The sequence below is a fragment of the Oncorhynchus nerka genome, linkage group LG6 (assembly GCF_034236695.1).
Source record: "Oncorhynchus nerka isolate Pitt River linkage group LG6, Oner_Uvic_2.0, whole genome shotgun sequence".
Lineage (NCBI taxonomy): Eukaryota > Metazoa > Chordata > Actinopteri > Salmoniformes > Salmonidae > Oncorhynchus > Oncorhynchus nerka.
Genome location: NC_088401.1, coordinates 16310314 through 16332271, shown reverse-complemented (window position 1 = coordinate 16332271; position 21958 = coordinate 16310314). Strand labels below are relative to the sequence as shown.

General features: G+C 42.3%; 1 pseudogene; it reads right to left on the bottom strand.

The window, feature by feature from the left end:
- The window catches only part of LOC115125910 (RAB11-binding protein RELCH homolog), a 125264-nt pseudogene that overhangs the window by 24366 nt on the left and 78940 nt on the right, over nucleotides 1-21958 (bottom strand).

Sequence of the window (21958 nt, the reverse complement as noted above, 5' to 3'; positions counted from 1 at the left end):
TTTAATTTGATCCTGAGCGTAGGTTATTTCCCTGACATCTGGAATTAAAGACTCATAACCCCAATCTTTAAGAACGGAGACAAATTTGACCCTAACAATAGAGGTATTTGTGTGAACAGTAACCTGGGGAAGGTTTTCTGTAGTATTATAAATGTAAGAGTACTAGACTTCCTTAATAAGCACAATGTCTTGAGTAAAAGCCCAATTGGATTTATACCAAAACATCACACGACTGATCATATTTATACCCTACACACCCTGATAGATAAACATGTCCACCAAAATAATACCAAAATATATGCTTGCTTTATCGACTTCCAAAAAGCATTTGAATTTTTTTGGCATACAGGACTATTCTACAAAGTTATTGAAAGTGGTGTAGGGGGTAAAACATATGACATAATTAAATCAATGTATACTGGCAACACGTGCAGCATTAAAATTGGCAAGAAAATAACAGAATTCTTTAACCAGGGGCGGGGCCTTCGCCAGGGTTGCAATCTGAGCCCTGCACTCTTCAATATTTACATCAACGAATTGGCCACTATTCTAGAAAAATCCTCAGCCCCTGGTGTTAGTCTCCACAATTCAGAGGTTAAGTGCCTACTCTTCGCAGATGACCTATGCCTGCTGTCACCCACATCACATGGCCTACAGCAGAGCCTGGACCTGCTAGAGCAGTACTGCCAGACCTGGGCCCTGGCAGTAAACCCCAAAAATATTCAAATATTTTCCAGAGAAGATCCAGATCTGAGGAATTAGACTAAAGTTCTCAATTGGAACAAAATATATAGAGTACTGCACACACTACAATTACTGAGGTTTAAATATATAGAGTACTGCACACACTACAATTACTGAGGTTTAAATATATAGAGTACTGCACACACTACAATTACTGAGGTTTAAATATATAGAGTACTGCACACACTACAATTACTGAGGTTTAAATATATAGAGTACTGCACACACTACAATTACTGAGGTTTAAATATATAGAGTACTGCACACACTACAATTACTTAGGTTTAAATATATAGAGTACTGCACACACTACAATTACTGAGGTTTAAATATATAGAGTACTGCACACACTACAATTACTGAGGTTTAAATATAAGCTGAACTGGACACCTTAATGAGGCAGTGAATGAACAGAGAGAGAAAGCAATTCAAATACCTGTGGGGTCCACTTGCAAAACAAGATTTCATCAAATGGGACAAACACCCCATTGAAACCTGCATGCAGAGTTCTGTAAGATTCTCCTACATGTCCAGAGGAAAACTACAAACAATGCATGCAGGGCGGAATTAAGCCAATATCCACGGATAATAAAAACTCAAAAAAGAGCAATTAAGTTTTGGAAACATCTAAAATACAATGAGCCCCTCTCATATCATTACCAAGCCCTGCAATGCCAAGAGCTGAGCAAAGAACAGAGTCCCCTCATCCAGCTGGTCCTGGGGCTGAGTTCACAAACCTGTTCTACTAACACACTGAAGCCTCAGTCCCCTCATCCAGCTGGTCCTGGGGCTGACTTCACAAACCTGTTCTACTAACACACTGAAGCCTCAGGATCAGAATATCCAATCAATCAGAATAAACCAAATTACAACACAGTCAAAACAAAACTATATTGCTTATTGGGAAACAACCACACAAAGCAAAATGCAGTGCTATTTGGCCCTTAAATCGACAGTACACCGTGGAACCTTGACAAAGTACAGGCTCGGTGAGCACAGCCTTGCCATTGAGAAGGGTAGACACAGGAAAACCTGGCTCCCTGTAGAGGAAAGGTTGTGCAACCACTGAGCAACAGCAGAACCTGAGACAGAGCTGCATTTCCTGACAAAACGTCAAAAATATAAAACAATTAGTGTCATTTCCCCAAATTTGAAACCCTTATTCAAGGTTTCAAAGACCTCTCTGATGAGAGTAGGCTACCCGTCCTGTTGGGGGAGGACGCAGAGAGCTGTGGGTTGGCAGCCACTACATTACTGCCTGCTATAAGTTGAGGGACAGTATCTGAGTGACCAATCAACCTACACATGTCCTCTACTGTATACTTATTGTTATTGTTGAATGTATGGTTATTTTCATATTGTAAATATCCAAAGTAAGCTTCGGCCATATGTACATTGTTACATCATGCTGAGACAGAGGGACAGAGACATGAGCTACTGAGTTCTTCTGCAAAATATAGAATAAGAGTTGGATAAATGTAGATAAACCTCGATTTCCCCCCAAGAACATATTGAATTCTACCCTCTACATCAAATCAAACTTCCATACCTAAAAACTTGATTTTGGACTAATTACCTGAATGGATTCTTACTACCAAATATTATCAAGAAAAAACTTCTAACAAACCAAAACCTGCAGAAGAAACACAGCGGAAACCTGGAAACACCATCAAAACAAAACCGAGTGAGTAACGTTCAATAATCTCTAGGTCATTTTCTTATATAAAGCGAAGTAAATAGGCTACTAAACTACCAAGCTGCTAGGACAGAACTGACCTGGCTGCAACTTCAATTAGCACTGAAGTGTGAAGTGAGATGTGTGAAATCTCTGGCAAGAGAGTTTCACAGCCTCCCAGAACCAAACAGAGGCCTTTGATGTCAGTCCCCTGCTCCATGGCATATCCCTGTGCAGATGTCATCACAGTACAGTACCCCCCCCAAATGCAGAGGCCTTTGATGTCAGTCCCCTGCTCCATGGCATATCCCTGTGCAGATGTCATCACAGTACAGTACCCCCCCCAAATGCAGAGGCCTTTGATGTCAGTCCCCTGCTCCATGGCATATCCCTGTGCAGATGTCATCACAGTACAGTAATTAACCAGGAAATTATCCCAACAGAGAAAAATGTCCTCCTGTGTGCTACCTAAATGCCCTCATTAGAATACCCATACTTTATTGAAGACAGCTTCTCCATCCTAGAGGGGGAGATCAATCATTTCCAGACCCAGTGACATGGACTGGTCTGTGGCGACATAAATGCCAGAACCCGACACCCTCAGCACACACGAGGACAAACACCTACCTGGAGGTGATAGCATTTCCCAGCATTCCCTAACCAACAAAAATGGGTCACAACTCCTGCAGCTCTGTTTCATGCTGGGTATGTACATAGTTCATGGTAGGCTTCGAGGGGACTCCTACGGAAGGTACACCTATAGCTCATCCCTTGGCAGTAGTACTGATTACTTTATCACTGACCTCAACCCAGAGTCTATTAGAGCGTTCATAGTCAGCCCACTAACACACCTATCAGAGCAAAGCAAAATCACAGTCTACCTGAACAGAGCAATACTCAATTGAGGCATCAAAGCCAAAGAAACTGCACAAAATGAAGGACAGTAGCGTAGAAACCTACCAAAAACTATTAGGCAATAACAAATTCAAAGAGAAAACACTCACAGCCAAGGTAAAAATACACGATTCCAACATGGATTGTCTACTCAGGGAAAACAGGGCGATGAAGGAGACGCTACTAGACATACAACGTTGTAACATGCGTGAAAATCTATTTTTTTTTTTCTAACTTCCTATATAGACTCTAAACAAGGTGGTTTTCCCAACGAGTACACAGACTTGGAGCTCGGAGCAACAAGACCAAGGGTCCCCGACCGATCATCGCCAAATTTGAACACTACCAATAAAAGGAGCTGATCAAAAGCAGAGGAAGGGAGCTTAAAGCAGAGGAAGGGAGCTTAAAGCAGAGGAAGGGAGCTTAAAGCAGAGGAAGGGAGCTTAAAGCAGAGGAAGGGAGCTAAAAGCAGAGGATGGGAGCTAAAAGCAGAGGAAGGGAGCTAAAAGCAGAGGAAGGGAGCTAAAAGCAGAGGAAGGGAGCTTAAAGCAGAGGAAGGGAGCTTAAAGCAGAGGAAGGGAGCTAAAAGCAGAGGAAGGGAGCTAAAAGCAGAGGAAGGGAGCTTAAAGCAGAGGAAGGGAGCTTAAAGCAGAGGAAGGGAGCTAAAAGCAGAGGAGGGGAGCTAAAAGCAGAGGAAGGGAGCTTAAAGCAGAGGAAGGGAGCTTAAAGCAGAGGAAGGGAGCTAAAAGCAGAGGAAGGGAGCTAAAAGCAGAGGAAGGGAGCTAAAAGCAGAGGAAGGGAGCTAAAAGCAGAGGAAGGGAGCTAAAAGCAGAGGAAGGGAGCTAAAAGCAGAGGAAGGGAGCTACTAAAAGCAGAGGAAGGGAGCTTAAAGCAGAGGAAGGGAGCTTAAAGCAGAGGAAGGGAGCTAAAAGCAGAGGAAGGGAGCTAAAAGCAGAGGAAGGGAGCTTAAAGCAGAGGAAGGGAGCTTAAAGCAGAGGAAGGGAGCTTAAAGCAGAGGAAGGGAGCTTAAAGCAGAGGAAGGGAGCTAAAAGCAGAGGAAGGGAGCTTAAAGGGACCAAATTCAGTCTCAATGACCAAGGGAGATAAACAAACGTTGTAATAGACTGTATCCGGTACAAAGGCCGCAATGGATGGAGGGGTGGGTGTGCCTTTCTCATTGTGGACTAACCCTTTATAGAGATGGACAGCTATTCCCGAGACAGCTCCATAACACTGTGGCTGTACTAAATTCTACAGGGATTTCAGGTTACGAAAAAAAAAAGGTATGGGAACCGTTTAAAATATCTGAACATTATGAAGGGGATATGAACACACACGTACTCAACTACATGCTTGCTTACACATGTGGACTTATACATACACACACCTGATCTCGCTCTCTTCTCGACATTAGAGAGAGAGAAGATAACTGTTTTATAATTTAATGTGTTTATTTTTTGTCTCTTTTTATGTATTTGTCTACAAGTTTATATATATATATTTATATATACAAGCAAGGGGAAGATATCAGAATAGGGGCATTGGGGAATACATTTGTACTGTGGTGAAGCCGTCTCTAGAGTAATGCAAGGTCTCTTTCATGATCATGTGAAACGTCAATTGCTATGGAAATGCTGAGGTGTGTTTTTCAATTATGTTAAAGGTAATTATGATGCAGCTATGATGGTGTTACGATATGGATTACAATTATGAATATTAATGCTATACGCACTACATGTCACACACATAGACACTCAAACATGCAAATTGGCAGAGTTAATATTCATTTGGACATCACACATTATAGTCTTACTCTTATACAGACATCATAAACACTCATTATATCATATCCAATATCATACACAGCAACCTACTCAGATTTGTTACACGCGCAATTTGTCTAAATTTTCTAACATCTGTGCATTGGCTCACAGGCAAAGGAATAAAACAATATTGCTAGAACCTGTTTCTTGAATTCTAAATATCAGACAATTGAAAGCTCTAGTTTTGACCGTCATAATACCTCTGATGGCAGTAAGTTTACAAGCACTAATTATGGTCCATTTAGCCAGAGAATAGTATCTAGTTATGGTAAGGGGTGAAATTAGTATAGCTAGTTATAATTGTAACGGTTTGGCAGATTATAAAAAAAGATGATCAGTTTTTATGTGGCTAAAAGAAAAGGAATATAACATATACTGTTTACAGGAAACTCAATAAATCCTTAGATGAAGCTGCGTTTAAAAAGGAATGGGGTGGTGAAATAATGTTCTGTCATGGACAAAGGAACTCAAAGGGTGTGATTATATTAATTAACAAAAATTTAGATTTTAATGTGCAAATAATCAGGAATGATTCACAAGGAAGGTGGATCTTTTTGAATATGAAAGAGAATTGGCTCATTAATCTATATTGTCCAAATCAGCATGATCCACATTTTTCGAAAACATGTATACCAATTTATTGAACTTACAGGCAACAGATGATCTAATCATTATGGTAGGAGACTATAACACAGTGTTAAGAACCTCAATGGACCGTAAAGGTCATCAATCTACAAACTATCATCACCGTGCCCTTAAGGAAATCACAAATATTATGGGCACATTAGAAATAGTGGATATTTGGAGACTTAAAAAACCCGACCTGGTGAGATATACATGGAGACTTAATCAAGCTAGTCGTCTTGACTACTTTCTTGTCTCTTTCAAAGGTTAAAAAAGTTCATAGGAGAGAGACGGAATGCGATCGGATCATCATCTAATTAGTATTCACATAACTCTGATAGAGTTTCCACGTGGACGGGGATATTGGACATTTAATCAAAGTTTACAAAAAGAACTGGAGGAACTTATTCAAGAACGATCTAATGTAATCTATTACAAAACTAAAGCAAACTGGATGGAATATGGAGAAAAATGCACAAAATTCTTCCTGAATCTCCAAATACAGGAACACTAACAAAAAGAATTTGCAGAAACTCGTTACTGAAGACAGAGTCATCTATGATTCTCCGAATGATATTTTAAAGAGGAAGCTAATTATTTTAGGCAGATGTTCTTTTCCGTCTCATCCTCTCCCACTGAATGAAGATTACGGTAAGGAATTCTTTCCAAATAATATAAAAAATGGAAAATTAACTAAATGTACAGAAAGATCAGTGTGAAGGTCAAATTACAGAGGAAGAACTTTGAGGCTATTAAATCCTTTCACGCCAGGGCTTGATGGCATACCGGTAGAGGTATATCAAGTATTCTTTGATATACTAAAAGCTCCATTGTTAGATTGTTTTAACTACTCCTATAGAAATGGTAGTCTGTCAGGTACTCAGCAGGAAGGTCTGATTTCTCTATTATTAAAACAAGACCCAGATGGCAAATATAAAGACCCGGTCTATCTAAAAAACTGGAGGCCCCTACCACTTCAATGTGGTGATGCAAAAATACTAGCAAAATGCATAGCACTCAGAATTAAAAGGCTTTTTACCAGTTATTGTTCATCCTGATCAGACAGGTTTTTTACATGGACATAATATACGACAACTACTAGAAATAATAGAACATCATGAAACACATAAGAAGCCAGGAATGGTATTTATAGCAGATTTTGAAAAGGCTTTTCATAATGTAATACTGGATTTTATTTATAAATACCTGGATTTTTTAAATTTCGGTAATTCTCTTATAAAATGGGTAAAATGTATAGCACAGGTGTAAAATAGTAAATAACAGCTACTTCTCAGAGAGTTTTGAATTGTCAAGAGGAGTTAAACAAGGGTGTCCCCTGTCACCATATCTATTAGTTATGACGATCAAAATGCTAGCTATTAAAATCGGATCCAATAACAACATTAGAGGCTTAAAAATCCAAGGTTTAAAAACAAAGGTGTCCATGTATGCCGATGACTCAAGTTTTATATTAAGTCCACAAGCTAGATCCCTGCAATGTCCCATTGAAGATCTAGATAACTTTCCTGTACTCTCTGGACTAAAATCTAATTATGATAACTGTACAATATTATATATTGGATCCTTAAAAAAATATATAACTTTTACATTACCTTGCAGCTAAACTATAAAATGGGCTGATGGTGAAGTAGGAGAGAAAGAGAGAGAAAAGGAGGAAGGAGTATATACCTGTTCCCAGCATTGTGGTAAGAGTTCAGCCTCACTCTGGTAGGACCAACATGTCTGGCAAACGCCACACAACCTGTTAGGATCATCCGCCTATAGACATACAGGCACAACCGGTTAGGATCACCTACCTATAGACACAACCTGTTAGGATCACCTACCTATAGACACAACCTGTTAGGATCACCTACCTATAGACATATAGACAACCTGTTAGGATCACCTACCTACACAACCTAGGATCAGACACAACCTGTTAGGATGATCTACCTATAGACACAACCTGTTAGGATCACCTACCTATAGGCATACAGACACAACCTGTTAGGATCACCTACCTACAGACACAACCTGTTAGGATGATCTACCTATAGACACAACCTGTTAGGATCACCTACCTATAGGCATACAGACACAACCTGTTAGGATCACCTACCTACAGACACAACCTGTTAGGATGATCTACCTATAGACACAACCTGTTAGGATCACCTACCTATAGACACAACCTGTTAGGATCACCTACCTATAGACACAACCTGTTAGGATCACCTACCTATAGACACAACCTGTTAGGATCACCTACCTATAGACACAACCTGTTAGGATCACCTACCTATAGACACAACCTGTTAGGATCACCTACCTATAGACACAACCTGTTAGGATCACCTACCTATAGACACAACCTGTTAGGATCACCTACCTATAGACACAACCTGTTAGGATCACCTACCTATAGACACAACCTGTTAGGATCACCTACCTATAGACACAACCTGTTAGGATCATCTACCTATAGACACAACCTGTTAGGATCACCTACCTATAGACATACAGACACAACCTGTTAGGATCACCTACCTATAGACACAACCTGTTAGGATCACCTACCTATAGACACAACCTGTTAGGATCACCTACCTACAGACACAACCTGTTAGGATCACCTACCTATAGACACAACCTGTTAGGATCACCTACCTATAGACACAACCTGTTAGGATCACCTGCCTATAGACACAACCTGTTAGGATCACCTACCTATAGACACAACCTGCTAGGATCACCTACCTATAGACACAACCCTGTTAGGATCACCTACCTATAGACACAACCTGTTAGGATCACCTGCCTATAGACACAACCTGTTAGGATCACCTGCCTATAGACACAACCTGTTAGGATCACCTGCCTATAGACACAACCTGTTAGGATCACCTACCTATAGACACAACCTGTTAGGATCACCCTACAGACATACAGACACAACCTGTTAGGATCACCTACCTATAGACACAACCTGTTAGGATCACCTACCAACAGACACAACCTGTTAGGATCACCTACCTATAGGCACAACCTGTTAGGATCACCTACCTATAGACATACAGACACAACCTGTTAGGATCACCTACCTATAGACATACAGACACAACCTGTTAGGATCACCTACCTATAGACATACAGACACAACCTGTTAGGATCACCTACCTATAGACACAACCTGTTAGGATCACCTACCTACAGACACAACCTGTTAGGATGATCTACCTATAGACACAACCTGTTAGGATCACCTACCTATAGACACAACCTGTTAGGATCACCTACCTATAGACACAACCTGTTAGGATCACCTACCTATAGACACAACCTGTTAGGATCACCTACCTATAGACACAACCTGTTAGGATCACCTACCTATAGACACAACCTGTTAGGATCACCTACCAACAGACACAACCTGTTAGGATGATCTACCTATAGACACAACCTGTTAGGATCACCTACCTATAGACACAACCTGTTAGGATCACCTACCTATAGACACAACCTGTTAGGATCACCTACCTATAGACACAACCTGTTAGGATCACCTACCTATAGACACAACCTGTTAGGATCACCTGCCTATAGACACAACCTGTTAGGATCACCTACCTATAGACACAACCTGTTAGGATCACCTACCTATAGACACAACCTGTTAGGATCACCTGCCTATAGACACAACCTGTTAGGATCACCTGCCTATAGACACACAGACACAACCTGTTAGGATCACCTACCTATAGACACAACCTGTTAGGATCACCTACCTATAGACACAACCTGTTAGGATCACCTGCCTATAGACATACAGACACAACCTGTTAGGATCACCTACCTATAGACACAACCTGTTAGGATCACCTGCCTATAGACACACAGACACAACCTGTTAGGATCACCTACCTATAGACACAACCTGTTAGGATCACCTACCTATAGACACAACCTGTTAGGATCACCTACCTATAGACACAACCTGTTAGGATCACCTGCCTATAGACATACAGACACAACCTGTTAGGATCACCTACCTATAGACACAACCTGTTAGGATCACCTGCCTATAGACACACAGACACAACCAGTTAGGATCACCTGCCTATAGACACACAGACACAACCTGTTAGGATCACCTACCTATAGACACAACCTGTTAGGATCACCTACCTATAGACACAACCTGTTAGGATCACCTACCTATAGACACAACCTGTTAGGATCACCTACCTATAGACACAACCTGTTAGGATCACCTACCTATAGACACAACCTGTTAGGATCACCTACCTATAGACACAACCTGTTAGGATCACCTACCTATAGACACAACCTGTTAGGATCACCTACCTATAGACACAACCTGTTAGGATCACCTGCCTATAGACACAACCTGTTAGGATCACCTGCCTATAGACATACAGACACAACCTGTTAGGATTACCTACCTATAGACACAACCTGTTAGGATCACCTGCCTATAGACATACAGACACAACCTGTTAGGATCACCTGCCTATAGACATACAGACACAACCTGTTAGGATCACCTACCTATAGACACAACCTGTTAGGATCACCTACCTATAGACACAACCTGTTAGGATCACCTACCTATAGACACAACCTGTTAGGATCACCTACCTATAGACACAACCTGTTAGGATCACCTACCTATAGACACAACCTGTTAGGATCACCTACCAACAGACACAACCTGTTAGGATGATCTACCTATAGACACAACCTGTTAGGATCACCTACCTATAGACACAACCTGTTAGGATCACCTACCTATAGACACAACCTGTTAGGATCACCTACCTATAGACACAACCTGTTAGGATCACCTACCTATAGACACAACCTGTTAGGATCACCTACCTATAGACACAACCTGTTAGGATCACCTACCTATAGACACAACCTGTTAGGATCACCTACCTATAGACACAACCTGTTAGGATCACCTACCTATAGACACAACCTGTTAGGATCACCTACCTATAGACACAACCTGTTAGGATCACCTACCTATAGACACAACCTGTTAGGATCACCTACCTATAGACACAACCTGTTAGGATCACCTACCTATAGACACAACCTGTTAGGATGATCTACCTATAGACACAACCTGTTAGGATCACCTACCTATAGGCATACAGACACAACCTGTTAGGATCACCTACCTACAGACACAACCTGTTAGGATGATCTACCTATAGACACAACCTGTTAGGATCACCTACCTATAGACACAACCTGTTAGGATCACCTACCTATAGACACAACCTGTTAGGATCACCTACCTATAGACACAACCTGTTAGGATCACCTACCTATAGACACAACCTGTTAGGATCACCTACCTATAGACACAACCTGTTAGGATCACCTACCTATAGACACAACCTGTTAGGATCACCTACCTATAGACACAACCTGTTAGGATCACCTACCTATAGACACAACCTGTTAGGATCACCTACCTATAGACACAACCTGTTAGGATCACCTACCTATAGACACAACCTGTTAGGATCATCTACCTATAGACACAACCTGTTAGGATCACCTACCTATAGACATACAGACACAACCTGTTAGGATCACCTACCTATAGACACAACCTGTTAGGATCACCTACCTATAGACACAACCTGTTAGGATCACCTACCTACAGACACAACCTGTTAGGATCACCTACCTATAGACACAACCTGTTAGGATCACCTACCTATAGACACAACCTGTTAGGATCACCTGCCTATAGACACAACGTGTTAGGATCACCTACCTATAGACACAACCTGCTAGGATCACCTGCCTATAGACACAACCTGTTAGGATCACCTACCTATAGACACAACCTGTTAGGATCACCTGCCTATAGACACAACCTGTTAGGATCACCTGCCTATAGACACAACCTGTTAGGATCACCTGCCTATAGACACAACCTGTTAGGATCACCTACCTATAGACACAACCTGTTAGGATCACCTACCTATAGACACAACCTGTTAGGATCACCTACCTATAGACACAACCTGTTAGGATCACCTACCAACAGACACAACCTGTTAGGATCACCTACCTATAGGCACAACCTGTTAGGATCACCTACCTATAGGCATACAGACACAACCTGTTAGGATCACCTACCTATAGACATACAGACACAACCTGTTAGGATCACCTACCTATAGACATACAGACACAACCTGTTAGGATCACCTACCTATAGACACAACCTGTTAGGATCACCTACCTACAGACACAACCTGTTAGGATGATCTACCTATAGACACAACCTGTTAGGATCACCTACCTATAGACACAACCTGTTAGGATCACCTACCTATAGACACAACCTGTTAGGATCACCTACCTATAGACACAACCTGTTAGGATCACCTACCTATAGACACAACCTGTTAGGATCACCTACCTATAGACACAACCTGTTAGGATCACCTACCAACAGACACAACCTGTTAGGATGATCTACCTATAGACACAACCTGTTAGGATCACCTACCTATAGACACAACCTGTTAGGATCACCTACCTATAGACACAACCTGTTAGGATCACCTACCTATAGACACAACCTGTTAGGATCACCTACCTATAGACACAACCTGTTAGGATCACCTACCTATAGACACAACCTGTTAGGATCACCTACCTATAGACACAACCTGTTAGGATCACCTACCTATAGACACAACCTGTTAGGATCACCTACCTATAGACACAACCTGTTAGGATCACCTACCTATAGACACAACCTGTTAGGATCACCTACCTATAGACACAACCTGTTAGGATCACCTACCTATAGACACAACCTGTTAGGATCACCTGCCTATAGACACAACCTGTTAGGATCACCTACCTATAGACACAACCTGTTAGGATCACCTACCTATAGACACAACCTTTTAGGATCACCTACCTATAGACACAACCTGTTAGGATCACCTGCCTATAGACATACAGACACAACCTGTTAGGATTACCTACCTATAGACACAACCTGTTAGGATCACCTGCCTATAGACACAACCTGTTAGGATCAACTACCTATAGACACAACCTGTTAGGATCACCTGCCTATAGACACAACCTGTTAGGATCACCTGCCTATAGACATACAGACACAACCTGTTAGGATCACCTACCTATAGACACAACCTGTTAGGATCACCTGCCTATAGACACAACCTGTTAGGATCACCTACCTATAGACACAACCTGTTAGGATCACCTACCTATAGACATACAGACACAACCTGTTAGGATCACCTACCTATAGACATACAGACACAACCTGTTAGGATCACCTACCTATAGACATACAGACACAGCCTGTTAGGATCACCTACCTATAGACACAACCTGTTAGGATCATCTACCTATAGACACAACCTGTTAGGATCACATACCTATAGACACAACCTGTTAGGATCACCTACCTATAGACACAACCTGTTAGGATCACCTACCTATAGACACAACCTGTTAGGATCACCTACCTATAGACACAACCTGTTAGGATCACCTACCTATAGACACAACCTGTTAGGATCACCTGCCTATAGACACACAGACACAACCTGTTAGGATCACCTACCTATAGACATACAGACACAACCTGTTAGGATCACCTACCTATAGACATACAGACACAACCTGTTAGGATCACCTACCTATAGACATACAGACACAACCTGTTAGGATCACCTACCTATAGACACAACCTGTTAGGATCACATACCTATAGACACAACCTGTTAGGATCACCTACCTATAGACACAACCTGTTAGGATCACCTACCTATAGACACAACCTGTTAGGATCACCTGCCTATAGACACAACCTGTTAGGATCACCTGCCTATAGACACAACTTGTTAGGATCACCTACCTATAGACACAACCTGTTAGGATCACCTACCTATAGACACAACCTGTTAGGATCACCTACCTATAGACACAACCTGTTAGGATCATCTACCTATAGACACAACCTGTTAGGATCACCTACCTATAGACACAACCTGTTAGGATCACCTACCTATAGACACAACCTGTTAGGATCACCTACCTATAGACACAACCTGTTAGGATCACCTACCTATAGACACAACCTGTTAGGATCACCTACCTATAGACACAACCTGTTAGGATCACCTACCTATAGACACAACCTGTTAGGATCACCTACCTATAGACACAACCTGTTAGGATCATCTACCTATAGACACAACCTGTTAGGATCACCTGCCTATAGACACAACCTGTTAGGATCACCTACCTATAGACATACAGACACAACCTGTTAGGATCACCTGCCTATAGACATACAGGCACAACCTGTTAGGATCACCTACCTATAGACATGCAGACACAACCTGTTAGGATCACCTGCCTATAGACACAACCTGTTAGGATCACCTACCTATAGACATACAGGCACAACCTGTTAGGATCACCTGCCTATAGACACAACCTGTTAGGATCACCTACCTATAGACATACAGGCACAACCTGTTAGGATCACCTGCCTATAGACACAACCTGTTAGGATCACCTACCTATAGACACAACCTGTTAGGATCACCTACATATAGACATACAGGCACAACCTGTTAGGATCACCTACCTATAGACATACAGACACAACCTGTTAGGATCACCTGCCTATAGACACAACCTGTTAGGATCACCTACCTATAGACATACAGACACAACCTGTTAGGATCACCTGCCTATAGACATACAGGCACAACCTGTTAGGATCACCTACCTATAGACATACAGGCACAACCTGTTAGGATCACCTGCCTATAGACACAACCTGTTAGGATCACCTACCTATAGACATACAGGCACAACCTGTTAGGATCACCTGCCTATAGACACAACCTGTTAGGATCACCTGCCTATAGACACAACCTGTTAGGATCACCTACCTATAGACACAACCTGCTAGGATCACCTGCCTATAGACACAACCTGCTAGGATCACCTACCTATAGACACAACCTGTTAGGATCACCTACCTATAGACACAACCTGTTAGGATCACCTACCTATAGACACAACCTGTTAGGATCACCTACCTACAGACATACAGGCACAAGCTGTTAGGATCACCTACCTACAGACATACAGACACAACCTGTTAGGATCACCTACCTATAGACATACAGACACAACCTGTTAGGATCACCTACCTATAGACATACAGACACAACCTGTTAAGATCACCTACCTATAGACATACAGACACAACCTGTTAGGATCACCTACCTATAGACACAACCTGTTAGGATCACCTACCTATAGACACAACCTGTTAGGATCACCTGCCTATAGACACACAGACACAACCTGTTAGGATCACCTACCTATAGACATACAGACACAACCTGTTAGGATCACCTACCTACAGACACAACCTGTTAGGATCACCTACCTACAGACACAACCTGTTAGGATCACCTACCTATAGACACAACCTGTTAGGATCACCTACCTATAGACACAACCTGTTAGGATCACCTACCTATAGACACAACCTGTTAGGATCACCTACCTATAGACACAACCTGTTAGGATCACCTACCTATAGACACAACCTGCTAGGATCATCTACCTATAGACACAACCTGTTAGGATCACCTGCCTATAGACACAACCTGTTAGGATCACCTACCTATAGACACAACCTGTTAGGATCACCTGCCTATAGACACAACCTGTTAGGATCACCTACCTATAGACACAACCTGTTAGGATCACCTACCTATAGACATACAGACACAACCTGTTAGGATCACCTACCTATAGACACAACCTGTTAGGATCACCTACCTATAGACATACAGACACAACCTGTTAGGATCACCTACCTATAGACACAACCTGTTAGGATCACCTACCTATAGACACAACCTGTTATGATCACCTACCTAAAGACACAACCTGTTAGGATGATCTACCTATAGACACAACCTGTTAGGATCATCTACCTATCGACATACAGACACAACCTGTTAGGATCACCTACATATAGACATACAGACACAACCTGTTAGGATCACCTACCTATAGACACAACCTGTTAGGATCACCTACCTATAGACACAACCTGTTAGGATCACCTACCTATAGACACAACCTGTTAGGATCACCTACCTATAGACACAACCTGTTAGGATCACCTACCTATAGACACAACCTGTTAGGATCACCTACCTATAAACATACAGGCACAACCTGTTAGGATCACCTACCTATAGACACAACCTGTTAGGATCACCTACCTATAGACACAACCTGTTAGGATCACCTACCTATAGACACAACCTGTTAGGATCACCTACCTATAGACACAACCTGTTAGGATCATCTACCTATCGACACAACCTGTTAGGATCACCTACCTATAGACACAACCTGTTAGGATCACCTACCTATAGACACAACCTGTTAGGATCACCTACCTATAGACACAACCTGTTAGGATCATCTACCTATCGACACAACCTGTTAAGATCACCTACCTATAGACATACAGACACAACCTGTTAGGATCACCTACCTATAGACACAACCTGTTAGGATCACCTACCTATAGACACAACCTGTTAGGATCACCTGCCTATAGACACACAGACACAACCTGTTAGGATCACCTACCTATAGACATACAGACACAACCTGTTAGGATCACCTACCTACAGACACAACCTGTTAGGATCACCTACCTACAGACACAACCTGTTAGGATCACCTACCTATAGACACAACCTGTTAGGATCACCTACCTATAGACACAACCTGTTAGGATCACCTACCTATAGACACAACCTGTTAGGATCACCTACCTATAGACACAACCTGTTAGGATCACCTACCTATAGACACAACCTGCTAGGATCATCTACCTATAGACACAACCTGTTAGGATCACCTGCCTATAGACACAACCTGTTAGGATCACCTACCTATAGACACAACCTGTTAGGATCACCTGCCTATAGACACAACCTGTTAGGATCACCTACCTATAGACACAACCTGTTAGGATCACCTACCTATAGACATACAGACACAACCTGTTAGGATCACCTACCTATAGACACAACCTGTTAGGATCACCTACCTATAGACATACAGACACAACCTGTTAGGATCACCTACCTATAGACACAACCTGTTAGGATCACCTACCTATAGACACAACCTGTTATGATCACCTACCTAAAGACACAACCTGTTAGGATGATCTACCTATAGACACAACCTGTTAGGATCATCTACCTATCGACATACAGACACAACCTGTTAGGATCACCTACATATAGACATACAGACACAACCTGTTAGGATCACCTACCTATAGACACAACCTGTTAGGATCACCTACCTATAGACACAACCTGTTAGGATCACCTACCTATAGACACAACCTGTTAGGATCACCTACCTATAGACACAACCTGTTAGGATCACCTACCTATAGACACAACCTGTTAGGATCACCTACCTATAGACACAACCTGTTAGGATCACCTACCTATAGACACAACCTGTTAGGATCACCTACCTATAGACACAACCTGTTAGGATCACCTACCTATAAACATACAGGCACAACCTGTTAGGATCACCTACCTATAGACACAACCTGTTAGGATCACCTACCTATAGACACAACCTGTTAGGATCACCTACCTATAGACACAACCTGTTAGGATCATCTACCTATCGACACAACCTGTTAGGATCACCTACCTATAGACACAACCTGTTAGGATCATCTACCTATCGACACAACCTGCTAGGATCACCTACCTATAGACACAACCTGTTAGGATCACCTACCTATAGACACAACCTGTTAGGATCACCTACCTATAGACACAACCTGTTAGGATCACCTACCTATAGACACAACCTGTTAGGATCACCTACCTATAGACACAACCTGTTAGGATCACCTACCTATAGACACAACCTGTTAGGATCACCTACCTATAGACACAACCTGCTAGGATCATCTACCTATAGACACAACCTGTTAGGATCACCTGCCTATAGACACAACCTGTTAGGATCACCTACCTATAGACACAACCTGTTAGGATCACCTGCCTATAGACACAACCTGTTAGGATCACCTACCTATAGACACAACCTGTTAGGATCACCTACCTATAGACATACAGACACAACCTGTTAGGATCACCTACCTATAGACACAACCTGTTAGGATCACCTACCTATAGACATACAGACACAACCTGTTAGGATCACCTACCTATAGACACAACCTGTTAGGATCACCTACCTATAGACACAACCTGTTATGATCACCTACCTAAAGACACAACAACCTGTTAGGATGATCTACCTATAGACACAACCTGTTAGGATCATCTACCTATCGACATACAGACACAACCTGTTAGGATCACCTACCTATAGACATACAGACACAACCTGTTAGGATCACCTACCTATAGACACAACCTGTTAGGATCACCTACCTATAGACACAACCTGTTAGGATCACCTACCTATAGACACAACCTGTTAGGATCACCTACCTATAGACACAACCTGTTAGGATCACCTACCTATAGACACAACCTGTTAGGATCACCTACCTATAGACACAACCTGTTAGGATCACCTACCTATAGACACAACCTGTTAGGATCACCTACCTATAGACACAACCTGTTAGGATCACCTACCTATAGACACAACCTGTTAGGATCACCTACCTATAGGACACAACCTGTTAGGATCACCTACCTATAGACACAACCTGTTAGGATCACCTACCTATAGACATACAGACACAACCTGTTAGGATCACCTACCTATAGACACAACCTGTTAGGATCATCTACCTATAGACACAACCTGTTAGGATCACCTACCTATAGACACAACCTGTTAGGATCACCTACCTATAGACACAACCTGTTAGGATCACCTGCCTATAGACACAACCTGTTAGGATCACCTACCTATAGACATACAGACACAACCTGTTAGGATCACCTGCCTATAGACATACAGGCACAACCTGTTAGGATCACCTACCTATAGACATGCAGACACAACCTGTTAGGATCACCTGCCTATAGACACAACCTGTTAGGATCACCTACCTATAGACATACAGGCACAACCTGTTAGGATCACCTGCCTATAGACACAACCTGTTAGGATCACCTACCTATAGACATACAGGCACAACCTGTTAGGATCACCTGCCTATAGACACAACCTGTTAGGATCACCTACCTATAGACACAACCTGTTAGGATCACCTACCTATAGACATACAGGCACAACCTGTTAGGATCACCTGCCTATAGACACAACCTGTTAGGATCACCTACCTATAGACACAACCTGTTAGGATCACCTACCTATAGACATACAGGCACAACCTGTTAGGATCACCTACCTATAGACATACAGACACAACCTGTTAGGATCACCTGCCTATAGACACAACCTGTTAGGATCACCTACCTATAGACATACAGACACAACCTGTTAGGATCACCTGCCTATAGACATACAGGCACAACCTGTTAGGATCACCTACCTATAGACATACAGGCACAACCTGTTAGGATCACCTGCCTATAGACACAACCTGTTAGGATCACCTGCCTATAGACACAACCTGTTAGGATCACCTACCTATAGACACAACCTGTTAGGATCACCTACCTATAGACACAACCTGTTAGGATCACCTACCTATAGACACAACCTGTTAGGATCACCTACCTATAGACACAACCTGTTAGGATCACCTACCTACAGACATACAGGCACAACCTGTTAGGATCACCTACCTACAGACATAACCTGTTAGGATCACCTACCTATAGACATACAGACACAACCTGTTAGGATCACCTACCTATAGACATACAGACACAACCTGTTAGGATCACCTACCTATAGACATACAGACACAACCTGTTAAGATCACCTACCTATAGACATACAGACACAACCTGTTAGGATCACCTACCTATAGACACAACCTGTTAGGATCACCTACCTATAGACACAACCTGTTAGGATCACCTGCCTATAGACACACAGACACAACCTGTTAGGATCACCTACCTATAGACATACAGACACAACCTGTTAGGATCACCTACCTACAGACACAACCTGTTAGGATGATCTACCTATAGACACAACCTGTTAGGATCACCTACCTATAGACACAACCTGTTAGGATCACCTACCTATAGACACAACCTGTTAGGATCACCTACCTATAGACACAACCTGTTAGGATCACCTACCTATAGACACAACCTGCTAGGATCATCTACCTATAGACACAACCTGTTAGGATCACCTGCCTATAGACACAACCTGTTAGGATCACCTGCCTATAGACACAACCTGTTAGGATCACCTGCCTATAGACACAACCTGTTAGGATCACCTACCTATAGACACAACCTGTTAGGATCACCTACCTATAGACACAACCTGTTAGGATCACCTACCTATAGACACAACCTGTTAGGATCACCTACCTATAGACACAACCTGTTAGGATCACCTACCTATAGACACAACCTGTTAGGATCACCTACCTATAGACACAACCTGTTAGGATCACCTACCTATAGACACAACCTGTTAGGATCACCTGCCTATAGACACAACCTGTTAGGATCACCTGCCTATAGACACAACCTGTTAGGATCACCTACCTATAGACACAACCTGTTAGGATCACCTACCTATAGACACAACCTGTTAGGATCACCTACCTATAGACACAACCTGTTAGGATCACCTACCTATAGACATACAGACACAACCTGTTAGGATCACCTACCTATAGACATACAGACACAACCTGTTAGGATCACCTACCTATAGACACAACCTGTTAGGATCACCTACCTATAGACATACAGACACAACCTGTTAGGATCACCTACCTATAGACACAACCTGTTAGGATCACCTACCTATAGACACAACCTGTTATGATCACCTACCTAAAGACACAACCTGTTAGGATGATCTACCTATCGACACAACCTGTTAGGATCACCTACCTATAGACATACAGACACAACCTGTTAGGATCACCTACATATAGACATACAGACATAACCTGTTAGGATCACCTGCCTATAGACATACAGACACAACCTGTTAGGATCACCTACCTATAGACACAACCTGTTAGGATCACCTACCTATAGACACAACCTGTTAGGATCACCTACCTATAGACACAACCTGTTAGGATCACCTACCTATAGACACAACCTGTTAGGATCACCTACCTATAGACACAACCTGTTAGGATCACCTACCTATAGACACAACCTGTTAGGATCACCTACCTACAGACACAACCTGTTAGGATCACCTACCTATAGACATACAGACACAACCTGTTAGGATCACCTACCTATAGACACAACCTGTTAGGATCACCTACCTATAGACACAACCTGTTAGGATCACCTACCTATAGACACAACCTGTTAGGATCACCTACCTATAGACATACAGACACAACCTGTTAGGATCACCTACCTATAGACACAACCTGTTAGGATCACCTGCCTATAGACACAACCTGTTAGGATCACCTACCTATAGACACAACCTGTTAGGATCACCTACCTATAGACACAACCTGTTAGGATCACCTGCCTATAGACACAACCTGTTAGGATCACCTACCTATAGACACAACCTGTTAGGATCACCTACCTATAGACATACAGACACAACCTGTTAGGATCACCTGCCTATAGACATACAGACACAACCTGTTAGGATCACCTATCTATAGACACAACCTGTTAGGATCACCTACCTATAGACACAACCTGTTAGGATTACCTACCTATAGACACAACCTGTTAGGATCACTTACCTATAGACACAACCTGTTAGGATCACTTACCTATAGACACAACCTGTTAGGATCACCTGCCTATAGACACAACCTGTTAGGATCACCTACCTATAGACATACAGGCACAACCTGTTAGGATCACCTGCCTATAGACACAACCTGTTAGGATCACCTACCTATAGACACAACCTGTTAGGATCACCTACCTATATACAT